Raw genomic sequence first — 14603 nt, 5'->3', positions numbered from 1 at the left:
GAGATACACACACACACACACACACACACAGTATACACTCACCAGCCAGTTTTTTAGGTACACCCACCCGTTCACGAAAATGGATCGCTCCTACAGACAGTGAATCACGTGGCCGTGACTTGCTATACAAAGCAGGCAGACCGGAATCGAGGCATTCAGTTTCTGTTCGACTGAACGTTAGAATGGGCAAAACAAGTGACCTAAGCAACTTTGAACGTGATATGATCGTCGGTGCCAGGTGCGCCGGGTCTAGTTTTTCAGAAACGGCCGCCTTCCTGGGTTTTTCACGTATGACAGTGTCTAGGACAGGGGTCTCCAATAGGTCGATCGCGAGCTACCAGTAGCCAAATCATTTAGATAAATACATGTACTTTCAGAATTGTTTAAAGCAATTGTTGTGTGTGGTCATTTCAACGCCATTTTGATTGGGACAGCGCCATCACGCTGAATTGCGACAAGTGTGGGGCACTTCTCTTGAAAAATCAATCAATGTCAGATTTTTGTTTTCACTGAATCTCTGCTTGGATATTTGGCAACAATAAGGCTGGGAAAATGTTAGTTCAGTTGAAGTGAGTGCTCATGATCATCTTTATTCTACGTGCTCATACTATATATTAGCTGATCAGAACATTTGGCTAGCAAGTTATGTAGCTTAACAAGTGGATCTTGCTCTTCAATCGCATAGGAACCTGTCCTACTCACGACTAAATGCCTGTGACTGATTTAGCGTCACTGAATTCCCATCTGTATATTTGGTTAATTGATCTCTAGCTGGGCAATTGCAGGTGGTAGCTCATTTATTAGTTTGCTCGTCCATCGCTGATCAGAAACATTTAGCATGCGACAATTTAGCCTAAATGATGTGTATTATTTTGCTCTTGACGCACCACACAGTGCCTTATATAATCTATCCACCGTCAGCTGTGAGAACGTGTCCTGCTTCATCTGTCTTAATGTACAGTGCATTCGGAAAGTATTATAAACTCTTGACTTTTTCCACATTTTGTTACGTTACAGCCATATTCAAAAATGTATTCAATAAAAATGTTCCTCCCCAATCTACACACTCTGCTATGAGACTGTAAATTGTGCTCAGGTGCATCCTGTTTCCATTGATCATCCTTGAGATGCTTCTACTACTTGGAGTCCACATGTGGTAAATTCAATTGATTGGACATGATTTGGAAAGGCACACACATGTCTATATAACAGGTCCCACAGTTGTCAGAGCAAGAACCAAGCCACGAGGTCGAAGAAATTGTCCGTAGAGCTCCTAGACAGGATTGTGTCGAGGCACAGATTTGAGGAAGGGTACCAAAATAATTCTGCGGCATTGAAGGTCCCCAAGAACACAGTAGCCTCCATCATTCTTAAATGGAAGAAGTTTGGAACCACCAAGACTCTTCCTAGAGCTGGCCGCCGGCCAAACTGAGCAATCGGAGGAGAAGAGCCTTGGTCAGGGATGTGACCAAGAACCTGATGGTCACTCTGACAGAGCTCCAGAGTTCATCTGTGGAGATGGGAGAACCTTCCAGAAGGACAACCATCTCTGCAGCATTCCACCAATCGGGCCTTTATGGTAGTGGCCAGACGGAAGCCACTCCTCAGTTAAAGGCACATTACAGCTCACTTGGAGTTTGCCAAAAGGCACCTAAAGGACTCTCAGACCATGAAAAACAAGATTATCTGGAAAGGGTCTGAATACTTATGTAAATTTGATATTTCAGTGTTTTGCTTTGTCATTATGGGGTATTGTGTGTAGATTGATTTTAGAATAAGGCTGTAATATAACAAAATATGGAAAAATGCAATGTGTCTAAATACTTTCCAAGTGCATTGGACCTTAGCCTACTTCAATATGATCAATCATTCATTACACAGCATACTGTATGAGTCATTAATGCCTTTAAATACAATCAAGCCTTTTATTATTATTATTTATTAAACCGGGATGGGTGGTTGGGCCCATCGGATTCGGTCTGAGAATGAGAACTCCACCGCAAACTGTCAATTATCAAACACCTCAAGCTCCTGGTTACTATCCAATCAAATCAAGATTAGCATTATCCCTAGTTAGTCACAATTGCCAACGTCTTAATTTTTTCACATTTTCACCTAAAATGACATACCCAAATCTAACTACCTGTAGCTCAGGAACTGAAGCAAGGGTATGCATATTCTTTATACCATTTGAAACGAAACACTTTGAAGGTTGTGTAAATGTGAAATTAATTCAGGAGAATATAGCACATTAGATCTGGAAAAAGATAATACCAAGAAAAAAACATGCGTTTTTTTATTATTTTTGTTCCATCATCTTTGAAATGCAAGAGAAAGGCCATAATGTACTATTCCAAGTTAGGCGCATTTTAGATTTTGCCCACTAGATGGCAGCAGTGTATGTGCAAAGTTTTAGACTGATTCAATTAACCATTGCGTTTCTTTTCAAAATGTTGTTTCAAGACTGCCCAAATGTGCCTAATTGATTCATTAATGCATTTTCAAGTTCATAACTGTGCACTCTTATAAAACAATAGCACAGTATTATTTCACTGTAATAGCTACTGTAAATTGGACAGTGCAGTTAGATGAACATGAATTTAAGCTTTCCGCCCATATAAGATATGTCTATGTCCTGGAAAATGTTCCTGTTACTTACAATCTCATGCTAATCACATTAGCCTACGTTAGCTCAACCGTCCTGTGGGGGGGGGTCACCGATCCCGTAAGTAAAAAGCCAAACGTAACACAATATCTGTCAATTAATTTTCAGCCATACTGCTCCTGTATGTCTTTGTGGTGTGCGCGTTTGTCTATAATTCACTTTGTGTAGCCAGTTAGTGGTAATGATATCTGTCTTATGGGTACACAGAAAGACTTTCCCCAAAACATTCTCAATTAAATGTTACCTGCAAAGTAGGCTTACCTGGCAGAATTATATCATGATTATTTCTATCAATCGGGTGAGCGTTTGTTTTGCAAACTCTGTCATGACATATGCAGCAGCAAAAAGCAAGACAAGCACATATAGCCCCATAGTGGAGGTGTAATAATACCCATAAAACCTAGTGGTCAAACAAGGAAATGAATCCAATCATTTGTGCACCATTCATTTTTCCATTAGTGGATTTTAGAAACACAAAAAAGGGCTATGTTTCGTGTAGGCTTACGCTGGCGTGACGTTTTGATAACCATGTAAATCTCTCTCGGAGAAGGTGACTTATCAATATAGTTGGCTCTATTTACTCTCAGACTTGAAAATGCTAATTAGCATCAAAGTAGACAGCATGCAAAACTACAACTCCCTGCATTCTCCTGCACATCATCTCTAGCTGACACCTTTGCTAACAGGCACTGTGTCAATTTAAAACTTGCGCAAGACAGTTCACAGAATTGTCCACTTGAAGAAATGTAGGCAATGTATTAATTACTACATTTAGCTAACGTTAGATAGTTAATCGTTAAAGATTCTTACCTTTGCCTCGATTTTGCAGTCTTGTCCAGATCATCACAACATTTATAGTTCTATGTGATAACCATATTAGCAGCTAATTAGCGTTTCATTTTTAGAGGGTAAATACAGGCAAATATATTAATAAAAGTCACCTTGTCCTAGACAGATTTACACGGTTATCAAAATGTCACACCAGTGTAAGCCTACACTTATTCCCTATGGGAAAAATGAATTGTGGAAAAACGATTGGAACCATTTCCCTGTTTGACCGCGAGGTTTTATGGGTATTATGACTCTACCTAATAAACGGTCTGGTGAGTGTATACACACATACTCCTCTCCCCATGGGGTCTGACTTGATTACTGTGATCTGTGTGTGTGTGTGTGTGTGTGTGTGTGTGTGTGTGTGTGTGTGTGTGTGTGTGTGTGTGTGTGTGTGTGTGTGTGTGTGTGTGTGTGTGTGTGTGTGTGTGTGTGTGTGTGTACAAGAAAAGTAAACCAACTAAAATTCAGAGACATTTAGACATTTTGCCGGCCCTCACTTGTAAAAATGCTATTAGGGTTAGGTTTAGGTGTAAGAATTAGGGTTAGGTTTAAGAGGGTTTCTGTTTATGCTGGTATCAAACCTTGGGTTGCACAGGCCTATTGCAACTTTCTGCCCTGTTTCTATATTGTACATCCGACCAGTCTGAATTAGGGTTAGGTTTAGGGTTAAGAGTTTGGGTTAAAGTTAGGGGTTAAGGTTAGGATTAAAGTTAAAGTTAGGGTTAGGGGTTTTGAATGGGTATCAATTGTTGGCCACCAAAAAGTCCTCACAAGTATAGTAAGACGTGTGTGTGTGTGTGTTTATTATTTGTTAGAAGACCCATGGGGCTGTAAATATAAACAAATATTCTGCTCTCTTAAAAGATAAGAGGAGTGCCATCGACACTATTCTTAAAAGGCAAAAAAATTAACAAGATCAGAATATTCCTGTTAGAATGTGCCCTGCTGAGCAAAATCTAAAGAAATATATACCACCTTTCTGAGCTTACTTTTGAAATGTTTTGCTGGTTTGTGTGTTTCTCTCCAACGTTCCCAAAGCTCAAATCGATACTCGCCTACGGCAAACTCAAGCCTGTCACGGTTCAGAAGCAAATATGTGTTTAGGGGCGAGTGAACGTGTGTGTGTGTGTGTGTGTGTGTGTGTGTGTGTGTGTGTGTGTGTGTGTGTGTGTGTGTGTGTGTGTGTGTGTGTGTGTGTGTGTGTGTGTGTGTGTGTGTGTGTGTGTGTGTGTGTGTGTGTGTGTGTGTGTGCATGCGTGCTTGAGTCAGGGATGAGAGGAGTTTTCCAGAAGAGAGATCAGGTGTTGGATCCATACCTCATGGTCAATTCTGCCTTTCTCTGCAGGAGCCTCTGTTACTCATTTCCCCAACATCACAGCCACATGCCATCAAATAAACAAACAAACAAACACACACGGGTGTGCGTGCACACACACATCAAACAGGCTCCATCTTCCAGGATCCAACTGAGCAGGGACCATCACCATTGTTGTGTGTGTTCTGTGTTTCAGAGATCACAGATCTTTGTTTGTTGTTTAGTGGGGGAATGTCTTACATATTTACAAGCCTGGTTGGCAGAAACAGGAACAACAATGGTTGGCATAAACGGAGAGAGACTTTATCTATAGCGGTCTCCTTCAAACCTGGTCGCAATTGAATTAGTACTTGGCTGGAACAAAAGGAACAAAAGCCTGCACACTGTGAACACATCTATAGGCAGATTCCTAAACATCCTATACATCAAAAAGGGCTCAATGTAGAATGACTGGAGCATCCTAGAACCATCTGATTTTCTACTTCAGTCTAACCTAAAACTTCAGTAAATGAAGAAACTCAATCAGTTCCTTAGTCGTGCTGAACCAATATTATCAGGTGGCGTACCCAAACTGAGCGTCATTTTTTTTTGTGATCCCAGAAGGTAATGTACACAGTGATAAGCCTATCTCTTCTCCACTGTTCACTTCATTATCAAACTCAGCCCGTCTGTGTGAATCTGTAGTAAGTGTATTTCCACCACCGTGGGTGAAATTTCAGACATATTTACACCCACTCTAGGGAACACTTATCGATTTTTGGATATGAGTTCTCCAATCGTCTCTCATGCTCACTCTGTTTGCCTAGCCAAAGGCGATGGAGAGAGGGAACACGGAAGATAAACATTAATATCTTGTGATTATATCGAGCACGATTGAAAAGAGCGAGACCTGCGGAGTCAAGGGGAATGTGTTGCTGATGCATCGTCTCCGTGAGTGAGAGTTGAGTAAATTAAATGAGTTGTATATTCTTCGGTCTCAGCCGACAACTTTCATTTTTGATTAAACGTTATTACTTTCCCTGTTACTTTCTAACGGTGAATTATTTCCCCGTCGGCTGCCTCTCCCGAAGTGACAGGAACTTTTCTGGTACGTTGACATCTGCAATAATCTCCATGTTTTATTAGTAGTCGAGGTAAAGTGTATTAAAACAGAAGGAAGCAGACACGCACACAGCATAATCTACACCTACACAAAAGAGGGGGAAGAACCAAAAGGTGGAAGGAAGGAGGGAGGAGAATTTGAACAAAAATAAATTTGTCACTTTAATAATAATAATTACGCTCAATAGACGGTTCACCCCGTTCACGAAAATGGTTTGTGGCTTGCTGTATGAAGCAGGAATTCAGTTACTGTTCGACTGAATGTTAGAATGGGCAAAACAATTGACCTAAGCGACTTTGAGTGTGGTATGGTCATCAGTGCCAGGTGCGCTGGTTCCGGTATCTCAGAAATGGCCCCGGCCTCCTGGGTTTTTCACGGACGACAGTGTCTAGGGTTTACCGAGAATGGTGCGACAAACAAAAACATCCAGTCAGCGGCAGTCCTGTGAGCGAAAACAGATCGTTGATGAGAGATCGAAAGGAGAATGGCAAGAATCGTGCACGCTAACAGGTGGGCCACAAACAGGCAAATAACTGCACATTACAACAGTGGTGTGCAGAAAGGCACCTTGGAATGCACATCTCGTCGGTCCTTGTCGCGGACGGGCTATTGCAACAGACGACCACACCGGGTTCCACTCCTATCAGCTAAAAACAAGAAGAAGCTGTTCCAGTGAGCGCGGGATCACCAACACTGGACTTATTGAGGAGAGGAAAAACAACAACTGGTCAGGATTTGGCGGAAGAGCCATGAATCCACGGCCCCATCCTGCCTGGTGTCAACAGTACAGGCTGGTGGTGGTGTAATGGTATGGGGAATGTTTTCCTGGCACACCTTAGGTACCTTGATACCAATCGAGCAACGTGTCCATGCCCCAAAGAATTCTGGCTGTTCTGGCGGCAAAGGGGGGGTCCAACCCAGTACTAGATGGGTGTACCTAATAAATTGATGAATACCTAAGGAACACCTTAATCATATGTCCAAAATGTGTATTTTTTTTCTGCATAGGTTACCTAAACACACCTCTTTACCTGTTCAATTGTCATTTTAATAAGTGTGTCATTCGGACTTTTGTAAATTATACATCTCAATATACTGCACTAACATGCCTAGGATATTACATCCAAATTACAACACAGTACATGGCATCATAATTAGTACACAAATCTCATGATATTATCATAAATTGACAGATTGCATTCAAACCGAGTATTGTTCTGCATACAGTATCTAAGCATATCTCTTGAGCAGTCTGTATCCTCCTAACAGTTTTTTTTTTTTTTAAAGAAAGTAAATTAATCTTCTCTGATTCTCTGCTAAAATCTGGGTAAAAGATTGAAAATAATGTGTCTTAGTCAGTACATGTAACTTTCTTCGTCAGGCGAAAGAGAGGAGGACCAAAATGCAGCGTGATGATTATCGATTTTAATCGAATACTTTAACAACGAACAAAAAAACAATAAACCAACAAAATGAACGAAGACAAAACAGTCCCGTAACGTGAACACAAACACAGGAACACAGTAACAGGAACAATCACCCACCACCCACAATACAAAACAGGCTACCTAAATATGGTTCCCAATCAGAGACAACGACTAACACCTGCCTCTGATTGAGAACCATATCAGGCCAAACACATAGAAATAGACAAACTAGACATACAACATAGAATGCCAACTCATATCACACCCTGACCAAACAAAACATAGAAACAAAGAACGCAAACTATGGTCAGGGCGTGACAGTACCCCCACTCCCTCCCCCCCCCCCCCCCCCAAGGTGCGGACTCCGGCCGCAAAACCTAAACCTATAGGGGAGGGTCTGGGTGGGCATCTCTCCGCGGTGGCGGCTCTGGCGCGGGACGTGGACCCCACTCCACCTTAGTCTTAGCCCTCTTCATTGGCCTCTTTAGAGCGGCAACCCTCGCCTCCGACCTTGGACCGAGGACCCTAATAAAAGGCCCCACTGGACTGAGGAGCGCCTCTGGACTGAGGGACGCCTCTGGACTGAGGGGCAGCTCCGGACTGAGGGGCAGCTCCGGACTGAGGGGCAGCTCCGGACTGAAGGGCAGCTCTGGACTGAAGGGCAGCTCTGGACTGAAGGGCAGCTCCGGACTGACGGGCAGCTCAGGCTAGGCGTCTCTGGACTGAAGGGCGGCTCAGGCGCCTCTGGACTGAAGGGCGGCTCAGGCGGCTCCTGACTGAAGGGCGGCTCAGGACAGACGGGCGGCTCAGGCGGCTCAGGACAGACGGGCGACTCAGGCGGCTCAGGACAGACGGGCGACTCAGGCGGCTCAGGACAGACGGGCAGCTCAGGCGGCTCAGGACAGACGGCCGGCTCAGGCGGCTCAGGACAGACGGGCGTCTCAGGCGGCTCAGGACAGGAGGGCGGCTCAGGCCTGCCGAGGCGCACTGTAGGCCTGGTGCGTGGTGCCGGAACTGGTGGTACCGGGCTGGGGACACGCACCACTGGGCGAGTGCGGGGAGCAGGAACTGCTTCATACTGGACCCTGGAGGCGCACTGTAGGCCTGGTGCGTGGTGCCGGAACTGGTGGTACCGGGCTGGGGCCACGCATCACAGCGTGATGATTATCCATTTTAATCGAATACTTTAACAACGAACAAAAAAACAATAAACTGACAAAATGAACGAAGACAAAACAGTCCCGTAACCCACCACCCACCACCCACAATACAAAACAGGCTACCTAAATATGGTTCCCAATCAGAGACAACGACTAACACCTGCCTCTGAGAACCATATCAGGCCAAACACATAGAAATAGACAAACTAGACATACAACATAGAATGCCCACTCATATCACACCCTGACCAAACAAAACATAGAAACAAACAACGCAAACTATGGTGAGGGCGTGACAGTACATTTAGTAATTGCTTGCTTTTCTAAAGTCTGGCAGCCTTGCCAGCAGGCATGCCCTAAAATAGTTTGACTAGCTACTCTGTAACACTTTACTTGACACCCAGCATCATAACATGTTATGACGCGGCCAGAATGCCATAATATGTCATATGTCAGCTGACATAACTGACTATAACTCCCTATAACTGTCATGACACATATATTTAAATTGTGTTATTTTATTGCTGGTTACATAAGAGTGTCAAAACCCACAAAACTTACCACGGTAGTTATTGTATGGCTAGTTATGACACCTACATAAGAGTGTCAAAACCCACAAAACCTACCACATGAGGCAAAACATTTCAATACACCATAGCCTACTTGTCAACCGTATGTTTATGTTATATAACATTTTCTGAAATAGACCATATCAAATTATCATTGTAATTGCTCATTTCCTTTTACAACTTGTAGAGCTGGTTACTTGCTGCTGTGCGTTTTGTTGCTAGCGTTAATTTGCTACCCGCCAACTTTACGGTTTTTACTTTTTAATTACCGTTTTATATTTTCATTTTTCCCTCAATCCCTCAATAAACGTTTTCACCCCGGATGCTATATCTGGACATGGTTCTACAGTACCTCCACCAGCCGAAGCTAAGTAGTAACATTAACTTCTTATGGCTGCAGGGGCAGTATTGAGTAGCTTGGATGAAAGGTGCACAGAGGTGCCCAGAGTAAACGGCCTGCTCCTCAGTCATAGTTGCTAATATATGCATATTATTATTAGTATTGGATAGAAAACACTATGACGTTTCTAAAACTGTTTGAATTATGTCTGTGAGTATAACATAACTCATATGGCAGGCAAAAACCTGAGAAGTTCCACTTCCTGTTTGGATTTTTTCTGAGGCTGGTAGTTTTTCAACCAAGCTCCCATTGACATTACAGCGAGATATGGATGAGTTTTCACTTCCTACGGCTTCCACTAGATGTCAACAGTCAATAGAACTTTGTCTGATCACTCTGCTGTTAAGGGGGGGCCGAAGGAGACAGGAATGAGTAATCACTGCCATGAGGTGACCACGCATTGAACACGCACGTTCATGTGAGAGGCAGCTCCGTTCCATCGCTCAACTGAAGTCAATGTAATTCTCCGGTTGGAACGTTATTCAAGATTTATGTTAACAACATTCTAAAGATTGATTCAGTAAATCGTTTGACATGTTTCTACTGACTGTTACGGAACTTTTAGACATTTCGTCACGTTTTAGTGAACGCGCTTTGTGACTTTGGAATTGTTTACCAAACGCGCTAACCAAAGTAGCTAATTGGACATAAATAACGGACATTAACGAACAAATCAAGCATTTATTGTGGACCTGGGATTCCTGGGACTGCATTCTGATGAAGTTTATCAAAGGTAAGGAAATATTTATCATGTCAATTCTGGTTTCTGTTGACTCCAACATGGCGGCTAATTTGACTCTTGTTCTGAGCTCCGTCTCAGATTATTGCATGGTTTGCTTTTTCCGTAAAGTTTTTTTGAAATCTGACACAGCGGTTGCATTAAGGAGAGGTATATCTATAATTCAATGTGTATAACTTGTATTATCATCTACATTTATGATGAGTATTTCTGTTGAAACGATGTGGCTATACACTATCACTGGATGTTTTTGGAACTAGTGAATGTAACGCGCCAATGTAAACTCAGATTTTTCTATATAAATATGAACTATATCAAACAAAACATGCATGTATTGTGTAACATGAAGTCCAATGAGTGTCATCTGATGAAGATCATCAAAGGTTAGTGATTATTTTTAGCTATATTTCTGCTTTTTTGTGACTGCTATCTTTTGCTGGAAAAATGGCTGTGCTTATTGTGGTTTGGTGTGACCTAACATAATCGTTTGTAGTGCTTTCGCTGAAAAGCATATTTGAAATCGGACACTTTGGTGGGATTAACAACAAGACTACCTTTAAAATGGTATAAGACACATGTATGTCTGAGGAATTTTAATTATGAGATTTCTGTTGTTTTGAATTTGGCGCCCTGCACTTTCACTGGCTGTTGCCATGTCATCCCGTCACCGGGATTGCAGCCATATGAAGTCAACATTATTCCTTCTAATTGCAGTCGCTGTACTCATAATATACAGGAGAACGATCACCTTATGGTGAGGATAGTCGTGCTGCAAGCCCAGCTTCAGACGCAATCGTTAGGCAAGGGTAATTTAAGTGTAGGAAAGGACGAAACAGCGTCTGTGCCACAAATAAGTACAGATAGTAATACAAATCCCTTCTCACAGTCCCCGCTGCCGGACTATTTTCTCATGGCTTCTGGAAGGAAATGCTGTAGGAATGCTCAACCTGTGTCGCTCATTCAGCCGACAGAAACGTTCAACCTGTTCTCCCCATTAAGCAACGAGTCGTAGTCAGTGGCCGAGCCTTCTCTGGTCTCTCCTCCATCCGTTATGAGGTCTGAGACGCCGAAGCCTCCCACCATTAGCTCTGACAAATTGAAAACCCTAGTCATTGGCGACTCCATTACCCGCAGTATTAGACTTTAAAAGAATCTTCCAGCGATCATACACTGTTTACCAGGGGGCAGGGCTACCGACGTTAAGGTTAATCTGAAGATGGTGCTGGCTAAGGCTTAGAATTTGTAGATAATTGGCCCTCTTTCTGGGACTCACCCACAAACAGGACCAAGCCTGGAGGGGTGCTCTCATCTTCTCTATGAACATAGACAGGGTTCCAACTCCTCTAGCTCCACAATGAGATAGGGTGCAGGCTAGGTAGCAGGATGTTAGTCAGCCTGCCAGCTTAGTGGAGTCTGCCACTAGCACAGTCAGTGTAGTCAGCTCAGCTATCCCCATTGAGACCGTGTCTGTGCTTCGATCTAGGTTGGGCAAAACTAAACATGACGGTGTTCGTCTTAGCAATCTCACTGGAATAAAGACCTCCTCCATTCCTGACATTATTGAAAAAAATTGTGATATCTCACATCTCAAAATAGGGCTACTTAATGTTAGATCCCCCACTTCCAAGGCAGTTATAGTCAATTAACTAATCACTGATAATATTGATGTGATTGGCCTGACTGAAACATGGCTTAAGCCTGATGAATTTACTGTGTTAAATGAGGCCTCTCCTCATGGTTACACTAGTGACCATATCCCCAGTGCATCCTGCAAAGGTGGGATACCAAATTTCAATTTGACTGTGTTATCTTCTTTTGAGCTTCTAGTCATGAAATCTATGCAGCCTACTAAATAACTTTTTATAGCTACTGTTTACAGGCCTCCTGGGCCGTATACAGCGCTCCTCACAGTGTTCCCTGAATTTGTATCGGACCTTGTAGTCATGGCAGATAATATTCTACATTTTGGTGACTTTAATATTCAAATGGAAAAGTCCACAGACCAACTCCAAAAGGCTTTCGGAGCCATCATCGACTCAGTGGGCTTTGTCCCACAATGTCTCCGGACCTACTCACTACCACAGTCATACTCTGGACCTAGTTTTGTCCCGTGGAATATTGTGGACCTTAATGTTTTTCCTCATAATCGTGGACTGTCAGACCACCATTTTATTATGTTTGCAATCGCAACAAATAATCTGCTCAGACCACAACCAAGGATCATCAAAAGCCGTGCTATAAATTCTCAGACAACCCAAAGATTCCTAGATGCCCTGCCAGACTCCCTCCACCTACCCAAGGACATCAGACTACAACAATCAGTTAACCACCTAACTGAGGAACTTAAGTTAACCTTGCGTAATACCCTAGATGCAGTCGCACCCCTTAAAACAAAAAACAAGAAAATACCCGAGCCCTGAAGCAAGCTTCCAGAAAATTGGAATGGCGCTACACCAAACTGGAAGTCTTCCAATTAGGTTAGAAAGACAGTACCGTGCAGTATCGAAACGCCTTCAATGCTGCTCGATCATCCGATTATTCCAACGTAATTGAGGAGAATAAGAACAATCCTAAATGTATTTTTGATACTGTCGCAAAGCTAACTAAAAAGCAGCATTCCCCAAGAGAGGATGGCTTTCACTGATAAATTCATGAACTTCTTCGACGAAAGGATCATGCTCATTAGAAAGCAAATTACGGACTCCTTTTAAATCTGCATATTTCTCCAAAGCTCAGTTGTCCTGAGTCTGCACAACGCTGCCAGGACCTATGATCAAGGGAGACACTCAAGTTTTTTAATACTATACCGCTTGACACATTGATGAAAATAGTCATGGCCTCTAAACCTTCGAGCTGCATACTGTGCTTGGCCCTCCTATGTTGAACGTAATAAATGGCTCCCTATCCACCGGATGTGTACCAAATTCACTAAAAATGACAGCAATAAAACCTTTCTTGAAAAAGCCAAACCTTGACCCAGAAAATATGAAAAAACTGACAAGTTCTGGCCTGGTTTAGATCTTATCTGTCGGAAAGATATCAGTTTGTCTCTGTGGATGGTTTGTCCTCTGACAAATCAACTGTAAATGTCGGTGTTCCTCAAGGTTCCGGTTTAGGGCCTCTATTGTTTTCACTATACATTTTACCTCTTGGTGATGTCATTCGGAAACGTGATGTTAACTTTCACTGCTATGCGGACGATACACAGCTGTACATTTCGATGAAACATGGTGAAGCCCCAAAATTGCCCTTCCTGGAAGCCTGTGTTTCAGACATAAGGAAGTGGATGGCTGCAAATGTTTTACTTTTAAACTCGGACAAAACAGAAATGCATGTTTTAGGTCCCAAGAAACAAAGAGATCTTCTGTTGGATCTGACAATTAATCTTGATGTTTGTACGGTTGTCCCAAATAAAACTGTGAAGGACCTCGGCGTTACTCTTGGACCCTGATCTCTCTTTTGACGAACATATCAAGACGGTTTCAAGGACAGCATTGCAACATTCAGAAACTTTCTGTCCAAAAATGATGCAAAGAAATGTATCCATGCTTTTGTAACTTCTAGATTAGACTACTGCAATGCTTTACCTTCCGGCTACCCTGATAAAGCACTAAATAAACTCCAGTTAGTGCCTAGAATCTTGACTAGAACCCCAAAGAATGATCATATTACGCCAGTGCTAGCTTCTCTACACTGGCTTCCTGTTAAGGCCAGGGCTGATTTCAAGGTTTTACTGCTAACCTACAAAGCATTACATGGGCTTGCTCCTATCTATCATTCCGATTTTGTCCTGCCGTACATACCTACATGTACGCTATGGTCACAAGACGCAAGCCTCCTTATTGTCCCTAGAATTTCGAAGCAAACAGCTGGAGGCAGTGCTTTCTCCTATAGAGCTCCATTTTTATGGAATGCTCTGCCTATCCATGTGAGAGACCCAGACTCATCTCTTTAGTAGGTCCTAGATTTGAGTGTAGTCTGGCCCAGGGGTGTGAAGGTGAACGGAAAGGCACTGGAGCGACGAAACACCCTTGCTGTCTCTTCCTGGCCGGTTCCCCTCTCTCCACTGGGATTCTCTGCCTCTAACCCTATTACAGGGGCTGAGTGACTGGCTTACTGGTGCTCTTCAATGCCGTCCCTAGAAGGGGTACATCACTTGAGTGGGTTGAGTCTCTGACGTGATCTTCCTGTTCGGGTTGCCGTGGGAGAGATCTTTGTGGGCTATACTCGGCCTTGTCTCAGGGTAGTAGGTTGGTGGTTGAAGATATCCCTCTAGTGTTATGGTGGCTGTGCATTGGCAAAGTGGGTGGGGTTATATCCTGCCTGGTTGTCCCTGTCCGGGGGTATAGCTGGACGGAGCCACAGTGTCTCAGCCTCCAGTAATTACGCTGC

Source organism: Salvelinus namaycush, chromosome 30 (assembly GCF_016432855.1).
Source record: "Salvelinus namaycush isolate Seneca chromosome 30, SaNama_1.0, whole genome shotgun sequence".
Lineage (NCBI taxonomy): Eukaryota > Metazoa > Chordata > Actinopteri > Salmoniformes > Salmonidae > Salvelinus > Salvelinus namaycush.
The sequence above is the reverse complement of the archived record's forward strand: the minus strand, read 5'-3'. Positions refer to the sequence as shown.